The sequence below is a fragment of the Heliangelus exortis genome, chromosome Z (genome assembly GCF_036169615.1).
Source record: "Heliangelus exortis chromosome Z, bHelExo1.hap1, whole genome shotgun sequence".
NCBI classification, from domain to species: Eukaryota; Metazoa; Chordata; class Aves; order Apodiformes; family Trochilidae; genus Heliangelus; species Heliangelus exortis.
Window position 1 is genome coordinate 19,259,731 of NC_092454.1, and position 14,043 is coordinate 19,273,773.

General features: G+C 43.0%; 1 protein-coding gene across 11 annotated transcripts in view; it reads left to right on the forward strand.

The window, feature by feature from the left end:
* Window positions 1–12,243: 12,243 nt before the first annotated feature.
* Window positions 12,244–14,043, forward strand: part of GPBP1 (GC-rich promoter binding protein 1) — a 329,691-nt gene continuing 327,891 nt past the window's right edge. For 6 of the 11 annotated variants that reach the window (XR_011723178.1, XM_071730287.1, XM_071730282.1 and 3 more), the window contains exon 1: window positions 12,250–13,074. The gene's annotated coding sequence lies outside the window, so the exon portion shown is untranslated. Of the gene's footprint in view, window positions 13,075–13,189; window positions 13,346–14,043 lie in introns of those variants that run through there. The other 5 variants (XM_071730289.1, XM_071730290.1, XM_071730288.1 and 2 more) reach the window with 3 other exon arrangements.

The window sequence follows — 14,043 nt, forward strand, 5'->3', positions numbered from 1 at the left end:
CCGGCGAGCGCAGACCAGGGACGCGCGGCGCCGGCCGCCGACCTCCACCCGCCCCGCCCGTGGGTGCCCGGGGAGGTGGAGGCTGCCCGTCCGGGGATGAGGCGAGTGGACGCTTGCCAAGACGGCTCGAGGATCCCGGGGCCGGCTGGAGCCCCGAGGACTGGGACACCTCCCGTCTGGGTCGGCAGCGTGTTTGTGACTGCCGGGACTTGCAGTGCGGTACCGAGGATGCCGTGCGGGAACGGTACCCGGCTGTCACCTGCGCTTGCCCAGGTGTGCTGGCATGGAAGAGGGCTGGCAGTACCCTGACGCCCGGCATCCTACCTCTCTGGAGCAGGAAACAAAATATCAAAGCCTTCAAACCCTCCTGCTGGTGTTCTTCTGGAACGTAAACACAGAAAGTTAAATTTACTTTGCAGTCGTTTTTGCTATGTAAAAGCTGACGTGTTTCACATGCAAGTAACATCTTCAATTGTTTTTAAATTTTTTTTTTTTTTTTTTTTTTTTTTTTTTTTGGTTGGGTTTTTTGTCCCTGTAAACATGACGCGTGAATAGGACTGTTTTCGGGTTTATTCTTTCATCCATGGCTATAGAGACTCGTGCTTTTAATTTTGGAGTCACATGGTTTGATTTCTGGCTAAAGTAGCATCTGCCATGCTCACTATGCCGAGCTGTGCTCTGCAGGAGGGGTGGTGTGCGTCTCTCAGCGACACTGCGCTTCCATGGTACCCAGGCTGTGCCCCGCCAGGCAAGTATGGGAGGCTGAAGGCTGTATTCCTGCTTCTTTGGATACATCCTGTGTTCGCAGACAGTGTAGAGATCCCAAGCTAGTTTAGGTACTTACACAGTACTGTTTAATTTATTCTGCTGGGACCTGTTGCTGTGAGAAAAAGTACACTGACTTAAGTGACATGCTGCACTGCTGAGTACAATTCCAGTACATAAACTGTTTGTGTACCTCCAAACCACACAGCAGCATAAGATGTAGACACACTGCTCTTAATGTACCTGGGATAAGACATTGACACCATAAAAATCACAATACTATGGAGAAATGCATTTTTTAGAAGAGCTGTTAAGAGTGGTAAGCAGCTTTAGCAGTACCTAACTCTCTGATCCCTGGTTACCCTCTGCCTTTTTACAAAGTTGTATACACATTTTAGGGAGTTATCTGGTAAAAATTACCAGTGATAGAGAGGTATACTATGTCAGAGTACACTGCATGTACTCAAAAATTAAGAAGGAAGATGTCATCTTTTCTACCTCTCTCTGGTCTGGAATGCCATTAAAATCCACTAATGCTCCTTAACCTTTTTTCAGCTTCTTTCCCTCTGGATACACCAAACCCGGTTTCCTTGAAACCTTAACTCAGTAAGGCAAAATAGCTTCTCAGGAATACAGAATGTGTAAGAAGTATACACAGATGTTCAGCTTATGAACAAAAGAGCACAGAATGTGCTGCAGGAAAAATTCCCTATTCAAGGAACTACACATCTGCTACTGTCTGGTTTTAAAAAAGGAACTCTCTCAGTTTGTATACAAGGAGCGATTTCCTAGCTTCTAATGCAGTTTACTTCACAGTCTTTCAGTGTTTAACATGATTAAGTTTTTCAATAGTGTGCAGCAGAAAAATCTTCTATTGTTAATTTGACACTTAAACTTTTATCAGATTTAGATTTGTTTTTTCTTTTTAATTAAAATTTAGATCAGTTTGATAAAATAGGATGAACTCATAACTCTACCACGGTGGGGTCATGATGTTCCAGAGCTGTCCTATAGGTTGCAGAAAGGATTCTGGAAAAAACAGCGCTCAGAGTTGTAGACAGCAGGCTGCAAGACAAGAACTTACTGGATTGTAATGTATAATAGCAAAAAACCACAAGCATTTTCTTTTCCTGTCTTTTCTAGAGATTTGGTTTTGCATTTGGAAATTGTACCTTTGCAGAAAAAATTATAAATAATTGCAGATTGCAATACTTAAAAAAAATAACAAAAATTTGGATCCCAGTGGCAGCTGGATTTTTTTATAGCAATACCTAGAGTGCAGTTATGTTCTATGCTGCTACAACACGTTTCACCTCCCAATGGTTTTAAATGAACACAAATCAAGATAAAGAGTGAGGATAATGAAATTACTGGGCTAAGCTCACTTGAAGGACTTTAAAAGGAACAAGGATGTGATTGATGTGGTTCTCAATTACCATTTTTTCTCTAGAAACAGAAGTGAAAGTGTGTTATGCTCTTTAAGTATAAGCTTGGAAACCAAACTACCTTATGATTATGTGAAGCCTGGTATGGTGGTGGTATGGAGCTTCCATTTGAGGCCAATGCTTTTGTGGGTGTGCTGGTGCTCTCTGCCTTGCCTTCCTAAGCAGAAAGGAAGCATGAGATTGCTCTTTCTGGGAATCAGGACATAAATTAAAAACAGGGACTCAGAATTAGACATGGCAGGACAAAAGATGTGTATGCCTTTATATAGTGAATCAAATAGTTACATCAATACAAAGGAAATTTTTCATTCCTCCGGGGCATAGAAGACTGTGTGGAGTCCTGTATTTCAAGGTGGTTTTCTCTTGAATTGGAATTGAGAGATGAAACAAAAATCTGCCTATGCTGTTCATTCTGAAGTAATGTAGGAAGATGCATCTTGTGTTTGTATTTTGACCATATTTTATCACTCAGGTTAAACTCAGGGGGAAAAAAAAGGGAAAAAACACTTTGCTTTTCTGCTTTTTTGTGTGTGTGTGTGTGTGTGCTCTTTGACTGAAACAGTCAAAAAAGTGGAGATAACTCAAATGAATTAGCAGAGAATAATCCAGCCTTTAAAAAAAAACAAAAAAACAAAAAAACCCACCAAATGAATAATTCAGTGAATCTGAAAAACATAAATGAGGAGCTGCAAGATAAAGAGTGCTCTTTCTTCTAAGAAAATCTCTAAATCTATAGTATTTTTTTCTTCTTTACCCTTGAAGAATCATAAAATCAAGTATTCAGTCTTTTACTTTCTGCACTCCTAAGTGTATGCTATCCTGTATACACCCCACAGATCTATTGTGAACAGAGAATACCATAACCACATTTGACTGATCTGTATTTCTGTGACACAAATATTGTGATACTTTTTCACTTCAGTCCACACTCTTTCATCAAATCGCTGGAATAATGGCCTCAAATAGTCCTGTGTGTAGGCATAATACCAAAAAGTAATGCCTGCTTGCTTGGGAAATTTTCCTGAAGGTTCTCTTAGACCCTTTGGCTTTATCTCTACTAGTTAAATGTACCTCTACTAAAGAAATATGCTCAGGGATGTTTCCTAGACACTAAAACCACCAAAAAGGACAGAACAGTCTGCATCTCTGCTAGAAAAACCTGTAATTCCTTCAAAGAGCAGCTGTTGCAAGGTGGACCAGTGAACACAGTAACCCCTGCAGGGTGCTGAGGAGGGTGGAAGCTGCTGGAAAGCAGGGCAAAAAGCACACAAGGACCATCCAAACAGTTTTATGCTATAGATAACCATGTGCCAGTGCTATTTAACTTACTGGGAAAGATAAAATTATAAAGATAACACTGTAAAAATACAGGTCACCAGCTCCCACAAACCAATATCCTTTGAGCTTTGAGGTGGGAAGAAAGAAGGAGCCCCAACTGTGTATTAGACCCATAATTTACTACTCCTAATCACATTGTGCACTGTGAAGATACCATGGCTCTCAGGATTGTATTTGCAATAGAGAATAAACATGCAAAATAAGTTTTTTATTTCTCTAGCTGCATCTGTCTCCCAGTGCTTTAATTTTAATGAGTGCAAGTAACACAGTTTTCTGGAGCACAAAGTGGGGTCTCCTGTATAAGGTTTGGCTTTTTACAGTAGTGCTGCTCACTTACCTTTCATGCCAAATTTTCAAAGGGAATAGCTTCTTTTACTTCCTTCCCAAGCATTTAGTATTTTGCTGTTTTTATAAAGTTTCATTTGTCTCAAAAGAACATGGAGAAAAAAATTATTTTCTTTCATGGTAGTAATGATAACAATAATAATTAATTTATTTTAGTAAAAGGCAAAACCAAAACCAGCTTATTTTTGATGATGCTGAGCAGCAGCCATCAGCTTTACAGCAAGGACTTAGTTTACCCAGACTTACAGACAGGTACAGTGAATGCATGTAATGACATCACTGGTAATTACATAAGAAATGGTGTAATGAGAGCATTAAAAGTAACATGGGGGATTTCTTATGACTTATTTTGTGAATGTAAACAATTTAATTTGTTTATAATAATAAACAGTTGTAAACATAAGGTTAGTTATTGTAGAAGGAGCTTAGGTAGCCTGACTGTTCTGGCCAAGTTGCTCTCTCAGTTCCTCTTTATCAAGAGAATCATAGAATCATAGAATCATAGAATCCTAGGGGTTGGAAGGGACCTCGAAAGATCATCTAGTCCAACCCCCCCTGCCAGAGCAGGGCCCCCTAGAGTACATCGCCTAGGAACGTGTCCAGGCGGGTTTTGAATGTCTCCAGTGAAGGAGACTCCACAACCCCCCTGGGCAGCCTGTTCCAGGGCTCTGTCACCCTTACAGTAAAAAAATTCTTTCTGATATTCAACTTGAACCTCCTATGCTCCAACTTACACCCATTACCCCTTGTCCTATCACTGGTCACCATAGAGAAAAGCCTAACTCCATCTCCCTGACACTCACCCCTTACATATTTGAAAACATTGATGAGGTCACCCCTCAGTCTCCTTTTCTCCAAACTAAAGAGACCCAGCTCCCTCAGCCTTTCCTCATAAGGGAGATGCTCCACTCCCTTAATCATCTTAGTAGCTCTGCGCTGGACTCTTTCAAGCACCTCCCTGTCCTTCTTGAACTGAGGGGCCCAGAACTGGACACAATACTCCAGGTGCGGCCTCACCAATGCAGAATAGAGGGGGAGGAGAACCTCTCTTGACCTACTAACCACACCCTTTCTAATGCACCCCACGATGCCATTGGCCTTCTTGGCCACAAGGGCACACTGCTGGCTCATGGTCATCCTCTTGTCTACCAGGACCCCCAGGTCTCTTTCACCTACACTGCTCTCCAGCAGGTCAGCCCCCAACCTATACTGGGACATCATGTTGTTCTTCCCCAAATGCAAAACTCTACACTTCCCCTTGTTGAATTTCATCTTGTTCCTCCCTGCCCAACTCTCCAGCCTGTCTAAGTCTCTCTGAATGGCAGCACAGCCTTCTGGTGTGTCAGCCACTCCTCCCAGCTTAGTGTCATCAGCAAACTTGCTGAGGGTACATTCTATACCCTCATCCAAGTCGTTGATGAATATATTGAACAACACCGGTCCCAGTACCGACCCCTGAGGGACTCCACTAGTCACGCCCCTCCAACCAGATTCTGCCCCATTGACTACAACTCTCTGACTCCTTCCTTTCAACCAGTTCCTGATCCACCTCACTACCTGATCACCAAACCCATACTTGATCAACTTATCTACAAGGATGCTGTGAGAGACGGTGTCAAATGCTTTACTGAAATCAAGATAAACCACATCTACCGCTCTTCCATCATCTATCCACCTAGTAATTTCCTCATAGAAGGCTATGAGGTTAGTCAGACATGATTTACCCTTGATAAAACCATGCTGACTGCTCTTGATGACCCCCATGTCCTTGATATGCCTGGAGATAGTGACAAGAACAAGTTGTTCCATCACCTTTCCAGGGATGGAGGTGAGGCTGACCGGTCTATAGTTACCCGGGTCCTCCTTCTTGCCCTTCTTGTAGACTGGAGTGACATTTGCTATCCTCCAGTCCTCAGGCACCTCTCCTGTTACCCATGACTTATTGAAGATGATGGAGAGTGGCCTAGCAATGACCTCCGCCAGCTCCCTCAGCACCCTTGGACGCATTCCATCTGGACCCATCGACTTATGGATGTCCAGATTACTCAGCTGATCCCTAACCCAGTCCTCATCTACTATGTCAAACTCTTCATCTATCTTGACTACTTCTGGGGTTAAATGAATCTGGGGCTCATGCGGAAACCCTGCAGGAGTAAAGACAGAGGCAAAGAAGGCGTTCAGCACCTCTGCCTTCTTTATATCCTCTGTCACCAGGGCTCCCAGCTCATTCTTTAGTGGGCCAATATTGCCTCTAGTGTTAGTTTTGCTAGCTATGTATTTGAAAAAGCCCTTTCTATTATCCTTAACCCGACTTGCAAGGTTAAGTTCCAAGGAGGCCTTAGCTTTCCTAATTGCCTCCCTACATCTCTGACAACAGAAGCAGCTTTTTACCAAGTGCTTCGTTCCAAATCATTCTTCATTGGAATCATAATTTTTGTTTGGTTTTATTTGTTATGTTTGGAGAGTTTAAAGAGACAATGGGTTTCTAGCTGGACACCATTCTGGTCAGTTTGCCCTTCCATCCTCTTGTATATGTTGCTTGTATAGCCTGTATTGACTTTCTCTCTTTCTAGACTAGTCTCTTCCCCACCTTTTCTATGCATCTGTAATGCAGGATCCTGCACTTGGTCTTGTTGAACCTCATGAGGGTTCACCTGGCCCCACATCTCCAGTTTGTCCAGGTCATTCTGGACATCCTGTCACTTTGACTGATTTACAGCACCACTCAGGTTGGTGTCACCTATAAACTTGCTGCTGGTGCTCTTGATCTTGCTGTCTATATTGCTGATAAAAGTATTAAACAGTACAGGTTTAATTGAATAGTAGGGACCCCTGAGGGACACCACTTGCCACTGGTCTCCATCTAGACTTCAAACTGTTGACCACAACCTCTGTATGTGACCATTCAGCCAATTCCTTATCCACTGAACAGCCCACCCATAAAATCTGTATCTCTCGAACTTGGTGAGTACGATGCAGTGGGGGACTGTGTCAAAGGCTTTGCAGAAGCTCAGAGAGCTCACACTGATAAGTTATTCCTTGTCCACTGATGTAGTTACCCTATCAGAGAAAGCTGCTCGGTTCGTAAGGCAGGATTTGCCCTCAGTGACGCTGTGCCGGCTGTCTTGGATCACCTTCTTGTTGTCCATGTGCCTTATCAAACTTAGGACAATCTGCTCCATGGTCTTCACAGGCACTCAGATGATATTGACAGGTCAGTAGTTCCCATGGTCCTCCTTAGTACCCTTTTTAAAAATGGGTGCAATGTGTCCCTTCTTCCAGCCACCAGGGACTTAACCTGACTGCCATGACTTTTCATATATCATGGAGAGTGGCTTGGCAGCTACGTCTGCCAGATGACCCAGTACATCCTTTGGATGCCTTACTGTTCATCAAGGAGAAGTGTATGAGCTTTTGATAAAAAGGTAGGTGTGTGATTAAATTGGAAATGAGAGCATAATTTTCATTTTATAGCAGGGACCGAGCTGTCATATTGTATGAAAGAAGAAAAACCATTGCTACATGTTCAGTGTCTCTCAGAATATGTTAAATGCGTACACAATAGCCGTTATAATTAGAAAAATATTTGCAAGAAAGTTGCTTTTGCTTAGTAAAGTAATGCTATTAGCTATTTTGGCAAAGTTAGTATAATGTAATTGGATATAATTGTTTTGGAAGGACTCAGAATGTTTGCTAAACTGGAAGTCCTTGTACTTTTGTTTTGCCTACTTCTTTTGAGACAATTTATAATAATCAGCAAGTTTAAAGAAAGTATCATCACTGTTTTTTTAAAAGTTAACAAAGATACACAAGTATTTATATTTTGCAGATGTGAAAATTAAGGCACAGAAAAATTAAAAGAAAGGACAGCCAAAGCCTAATGCAGGATCTCTGGCAGATGTGAAAATCAAAACAAAACAGTGGTATAAGTTTGTTTTTTGTTTTTTGTTTTTTGGGTTTTGGGTTTTTTTTTGGGGGGGTGGGTGGGTAGGTGGGTTGTGGGTTATGAAGCCAGATTATTCCATTAATTACATCAGTTAATATAGTTGAGAAGACAATGATGTATTTTCTACATGCAATTCCTTCATCAGGTCTGGTTGTGTAGAGAAACAACACATCTCTTGGACCAGTTTCCTAAAATAAGCCTCTGTAATTACTGATTATGCATTTACAAAACTTAGTAATCTGTACATTGACAATGGGCAAAACTTGCAGAAGATCTATACAAAAATTAGTTTTCTTCACTTTACTTGGATATGAAAAATTTCTAAATTAATCTAGTCATTACAAATAAGAAATAAAATGCTAAGTTGTCAATACATATTTTTTAAAAGAAAACAGGATAAAGCAAATCAATTTGTCTATGAAATTAATGTACATTAAAATGAGATTTGCTCAGATTTAAGCATGTGAAAGATTCTATCATCAAGATGGCCATCTGGTCTTCTTATTTCAAAACCAGCGTGGTCTAAGTTAACAAGATAGCCATGTTCATTTTAGGGAAAATACAGGATTCTCATTTTTCTTGGAAAAATGGTGGGGTGAAGACAAGCATATTACAAAAAATTAGAAATTGTTACTCTGTTCAGTTCATAATTTTTTTAGCTTGTTCCTTTTCACCTAAATTGCTTGTCGTAATTTATAGTTATTCTTTTGAAGAGAGGGTATTCAATTGCTGTTATTCCTGGGTGGAACAGGGTAGAAGTTTGAGTACGCTTAAGATTTTCTTGCTTATTATTTTAGAGAAGGTGTACAGTATGATGTCCTTCAACAGGATAAATAGTATGGAGACATTATTCACCCAGAATATACTTGAAGAAAGGTTGCACTTTTAACTGTCAATTTATTAGCATGATAACTTAGACAAAAGAATACCACTTACTACTTTATAGGAGTGTTCATCATGTTACTGCAAATGGTAATGACTAGATGTTGCTACACACTTTTGTATAACGTGTCTTTTAATTTTGTTACTTAGTGTTTCATATTGTGAACATTCAGCTGAAACATAACTGAAACTTTGCAACAAAGACTGCTTATTAGAAATGTGTTTCTACTAATTATCACTGTTTGGGATTTTATGGTAAAAATACTCTTCTGTTGAGAAGAATTAACATTAGAACTTAGTTTTTCTTACTACTAGTAGGTGGCCATTTTCTTCCTAATTTTCAAGTGCATCCTTTCTGGCTTAAAGTGAATTAATCAAAATTTTAAACATGTTACATGAAAATTTTGATTTTGCTTTCTGTCTCATTGTTTGGCTCCAATTAATTGTATATTTGTCACACTGGATTTCTATTACAAGTTCAAGTGTTTTGCACATCTTCATAAAGTGGCACAAAAATATAAGTAAAAGCCTGAAATCATTAAAAATAGTAAGGAATTAAGTACATTCCCATATTTTACTCCCAGAAGTATCTTGTATTCCATTCCTAGAACAAATTAAAGCCAGCACATTCCAAGTGTGTGCCAAAACACTTTTAAGTTTTGGTCTTGTATTTAACCCAATCATTCAAGTTTTTGAAGTAAATAATTTTATCTTAACTTAGTTATACATTTTTCATATTAAAATGAATCCTGAGACTTGTATCTAAACACAGATGATTAATATTTGGTGGGAGTTAAAATGTTTCTGGTTTAATTCCTTATGTTTCAGCATTTCCCATACATTTTTGTTTCATTGTATTCATTCAATGATTTCATACACTGTTGTAGATAGTTCTGAATATGCAATAAGCCATCTCTTTTCAATCATTTCAGTCTGTAAGCTGATCTACACCAAACAGAACCTCAAATTGCATATGGTATTCATACTAGTCAATTTGGCTGAAAGTGCTACGTGTGGCTTTCTTCTGTCTTCATCAAACTACCAAGAGGTATCTCAGTCATTTAAATGAAGTAATTCTTAGCCTTTGTTCTTAAATCTCAGATGCAGTCTAAGTTCTGCATGAGCTACCTTTTCTTATACTATGATTTGTTGAAAGGACTTTTGAAAATATGAAAGTATCTATCTAAAAAAATCTTGTACTTCTTCAAGTTAGCTTAACAAGGGAGAACTGTTCACATGTCTTCCCCATAGGAATTTCCAGTGTAAATGTCATCATAACCTCTATGGCAGTTTCCCAAAACAGACATGTTCTGCTTAGCCTACCTTGTTTCTGTTAAACTTTTGTAATTTATCATAAATTTTATGCCCTCTTCTCTGCACTATATACTTCTGAAGATTCAAGTACAGTTTGGGTTCAGAAGACCAAATAACATGTTCTACAGCCAAAAAAATGCTAGAAATATTGCTTAACAAGTTCCCCATTCTGGCAGTTTTCTGTCTTTTCTCTAGTTCTTCTGACAGACAATGATTACGCTAGGATTTCTTCATCAGTAATGGAGTCCATGTTGTTGTATCAGTGTAGTTTAATTATTTCCCACAGAACTGAAGAAGCCTGTATTAGTAGAAGCATTCTTTTGCTGGCATAAACACTATATGCCAGGAGAACCAGCTGGTATAGCTAGGCTGTGCATCACAGGAACATCTCCATAGTCCAAATCACATGACAGCAGGCTTGCACGCTGTTGACTCTCTAGGAACTGCTTGAATGCTTGTGACATGTAAACTGAAGCATGCTGTAGAACGGGAGCTCTTGATTTGAGTTATGTGAAGTTTGCCACTGGTTTTAATAAGGTAAGGACATCACCTCAGCCATCTGCCAGGTCAAAGCCTTGTTCTTCAAGAACTGTAAATGGCATTACACCTTCTTGTAAGAAACAATTGGAGAAATACAAATCAAACACATTTTCCATATACTGCTTTAAAATATTTTCCTTAATGACTATCACAGCTTTTCCTGGGGTTACTAAAACTGGTGTGGTTATTGCCACTGGAAATAGAAGGTTTCTATATGAAGCAACACAAACAGAAACCTATCAGAAGGATTGATATGGATAAATTGATAATCTCCTATTTCCAGTAAATTTCTTGCGCACTGTAGTTGCTCTTTTGATACCCACAGTATATAGTGTATTGCAAAGTCAGAACATTCTCAGAACAGCTGTGCAGCATGGATGCTTTAACCATAACTCAAATGAATTGAAAGGTCATTTCAGATCATTAATTTTAGCCTTACATGAGTGTTGTCAAGGTATAGAGATGTGTTACTGACTTGATCGAGTTTTATTTTCACATTGGTTTGGGTTCACCATTTACCTTGTTTTCCTAGATGCCACTACCCATCATAATTTAGGATTGTGTATGTTGCTTTGGGACTTGAACATGCTTCCTTTGGTCAGAGCTTTCTTGGTAATACTTGTGTCTGAAGCAGGCAGCATAGTGGATCATGGAGACCTGAGATGTTTGTGGTGACCTTTCCTGATGGAACAAACCTATGAGCTTGCAGCTACTCCAGCAGCATTTGTCTGATACAGGTTAAACTGATCAATGTGTAACTCCTAAATTACTATTTTCAGTTAGGACTTTAATAATTGTTGGGAAACTGTCTGGAAGAAAACAGACATGTGAGCAATCCTGACTATTTAGCTTTAGCTAGAGTAAACTAAGGGCCTTGAGACCCAGTTGCAAGGTTACTGAAAGATGAGCTATGGGAAAAAGATAAGGGAGCTGGCAGTAGAAAAGAAGAATAACAGGATAATGAGGTAGCCAGCAGAAGTTCTGTGAGAACAGAATTTGTGTCCAAGATATAGCCACCTGCAAGATATCATTATATAAATAAAGGCTCTATATAAAGTGAGTGTCCACTGTTAATAAACGACTTCACTTTAACCATATTGGTGACTGCGTGTCGTCCTTTAAGCCTCCGCGGATTTTTTTCCTACAAATAATGAAGCTGGAAAGTGTGGACAGTTTTGCTGCTGTGGTCCTAGTGACTGCACATAGATGCATCGGACTAGATTCAGACTTGGCTCCTTGGCTGTTGTCGTGGTTCACAGTGGGACCAGGTGGCAGCCCAGACTTTTCCGTCTGCAGTTTCAGTCTTGGCAACAACCTGAAAAACAAGCGAGGGGCACGGCCTGGAGTGTCTCCCTGCTGCAGCACGGGTCAATGTAAGTAAAAGGACAAGCAATTTCACAGGTGAGGGAGGCGAGGGAGGTTGCAATACAGTCAGGGTTCTGATGAGAACTGGCTGCTCAGAGCGGAGCTGAAGGTAAATGTGACCAAAGCAGTTTTGGAGGCTCTGCCAGTTTTTTAAAGATTAAACTCTTATGGATTTTTCTACTTTCTAATTTTTTAGTATATTTTTAGTATATTTTTAGTATATTTTTAGTATATTTTTAGTATATTTTTTAGTAATCATTGCTTTCTAGTAATTTTATCAGATTCCAAAAGGGCTTTTATTTACCACATATATATGGCTACATAATACATTTAAAAATCCTACTGTTTGTCAGGACTTGGAGATATTTTTGTAAAAAAGTGCACAGTTTCAGTTCCTACAGTAACTGAAATCTCACCGAGGAAACTGCCACTGAAAGAAACCCCAGAATCAAGTATAGGCACTAATAACAGTTGCTCATGCCCGTTCTGGTAACATTTAAACATAATTACGTGCATTTATTTTTTTCACCTAATTTTGAAATAATTTGACTTGCGCTGGAAAAGGGATTTTGTCATTGCAAAACGTTAATTGAGACATGTCGTTCCCGGGCTGAAAAACCCCATGACGTTGCTTTCAAAAAGTCGGCGGCCGCAGAGGTGAGCTCATTCCCGGTCGCCTGCTGGCGGATAGAAGCTACCGGTGCTGTCGGTGCGATGAAGATGCTAACTCTGCACCGTGCATTTAAATGGCGGCGCGGTGCTCTCGCACCCTCCACAGGCCCCGCCGGGGCCGCAATTTAACCCTCCCGCCCCGACGAGTGGTGTTCCGCTCGCCGGGGTGCGGGGGAACCCAGGGCTCCTCCGCGGCCGCAGAGGCGGGGACGTGCGCTTCCAGCGGCTACCCCGACACCGACCAGGCTGTCGGCGGGGCCGGAGCCGCCCTCGTCGACCGTTCACCGCCAAGGTCCGCGGCGCCAGAACTTCCAGCGGCCAGCCGGGGCTCCGCGGAGCCCGCCCGGGCTGCTTGCGCCGGCCTGAGTCCTGCGTCTGGGTTTCGGTGACCGGTCACGGGCCCTCCGCGCTGCACCACCTGTGCTGTCAGGGATGGCGCCCCGCTACTTGCGCCGCTGCACGGTAAATTACGGCGGCACCGGGGACACCCCCGGGCAGACGGGGCGGGGGCGGGGCGCGCGCTGGGGATTCCCCCGCGGAACGTTTGGGTCTGTTCCGTGACGTCACGGCAGGGGGGCTCCCGCCGGCGGGGCGGGGTCGCCCCTTCGGCGGCGGGCTGAAAACCCCGCCCCGGGCTCCCGCCGTGGTGCGTCCATCGCGAGAATGCTCTCGCGAGTTTTGTGCCGGCAGCAGCGGCGCGGCGCGCGGCTGCGCCATTTTGAGAGCGAGGCGAGTGGGGGGGGGGGGATGCGCGCGCGCGCGCGCTGGCGGTCCCGGGGCGTGGAGGGAGGGGGTGCGGCTGGGGAGGGGGGAGCGGGGGCGGGGGCGGGGGCGGCCGCCGGGCTCCACCCGCTGCTCCCCCAAACCTCCCCCCCCCCCCCCAATCCCTTCGGACGCGGCTGTCATCGGCGGGACTGGGGCGCCGGGCAGAGCGGAGCAGGGGCAGCGGCAGCGGCAACAGCAGGGGCAGGTGCTGGTGCTGCGACTTCGGGTTCTGCCCGTGTCCAGCGGGGCGCCGGGCCGCCCCCTTTGCTCCCCTCCCGTTCTCTCCCTTCTCTTGCCGTGCGGCCGGGCCCGCCCCCAGGGAGGGCAGGGAGAGCCGAACCCGGTACGGTCGGCGGGAATGCCGCCGACGGCGCGGCACCCCGGCGCAGAGCTGTGGGGCGGAACGGCGTTTCTCTGGGCCGCCGTGGCGCTGCAGCGGCAGGCTGGTGATGGCCAGGGAGCGGGGGCTGTACCCGAGGCGGCGAGGCTTCCCCAGGCAGCTGCCGCCACTACCCGGCTCCTTCGGTGGTCCCGCTCCCTCGCCCCTCCTGCCGGCTGCGTTCTGCAGACCTGCTCACCTTTCCCAATAAAATGAGAAATGTCCCCCCGCCCCCTTCTTTTTTATTTAATTTTATTTTCATTTTACTTTATTTTTGGTTTATTTTA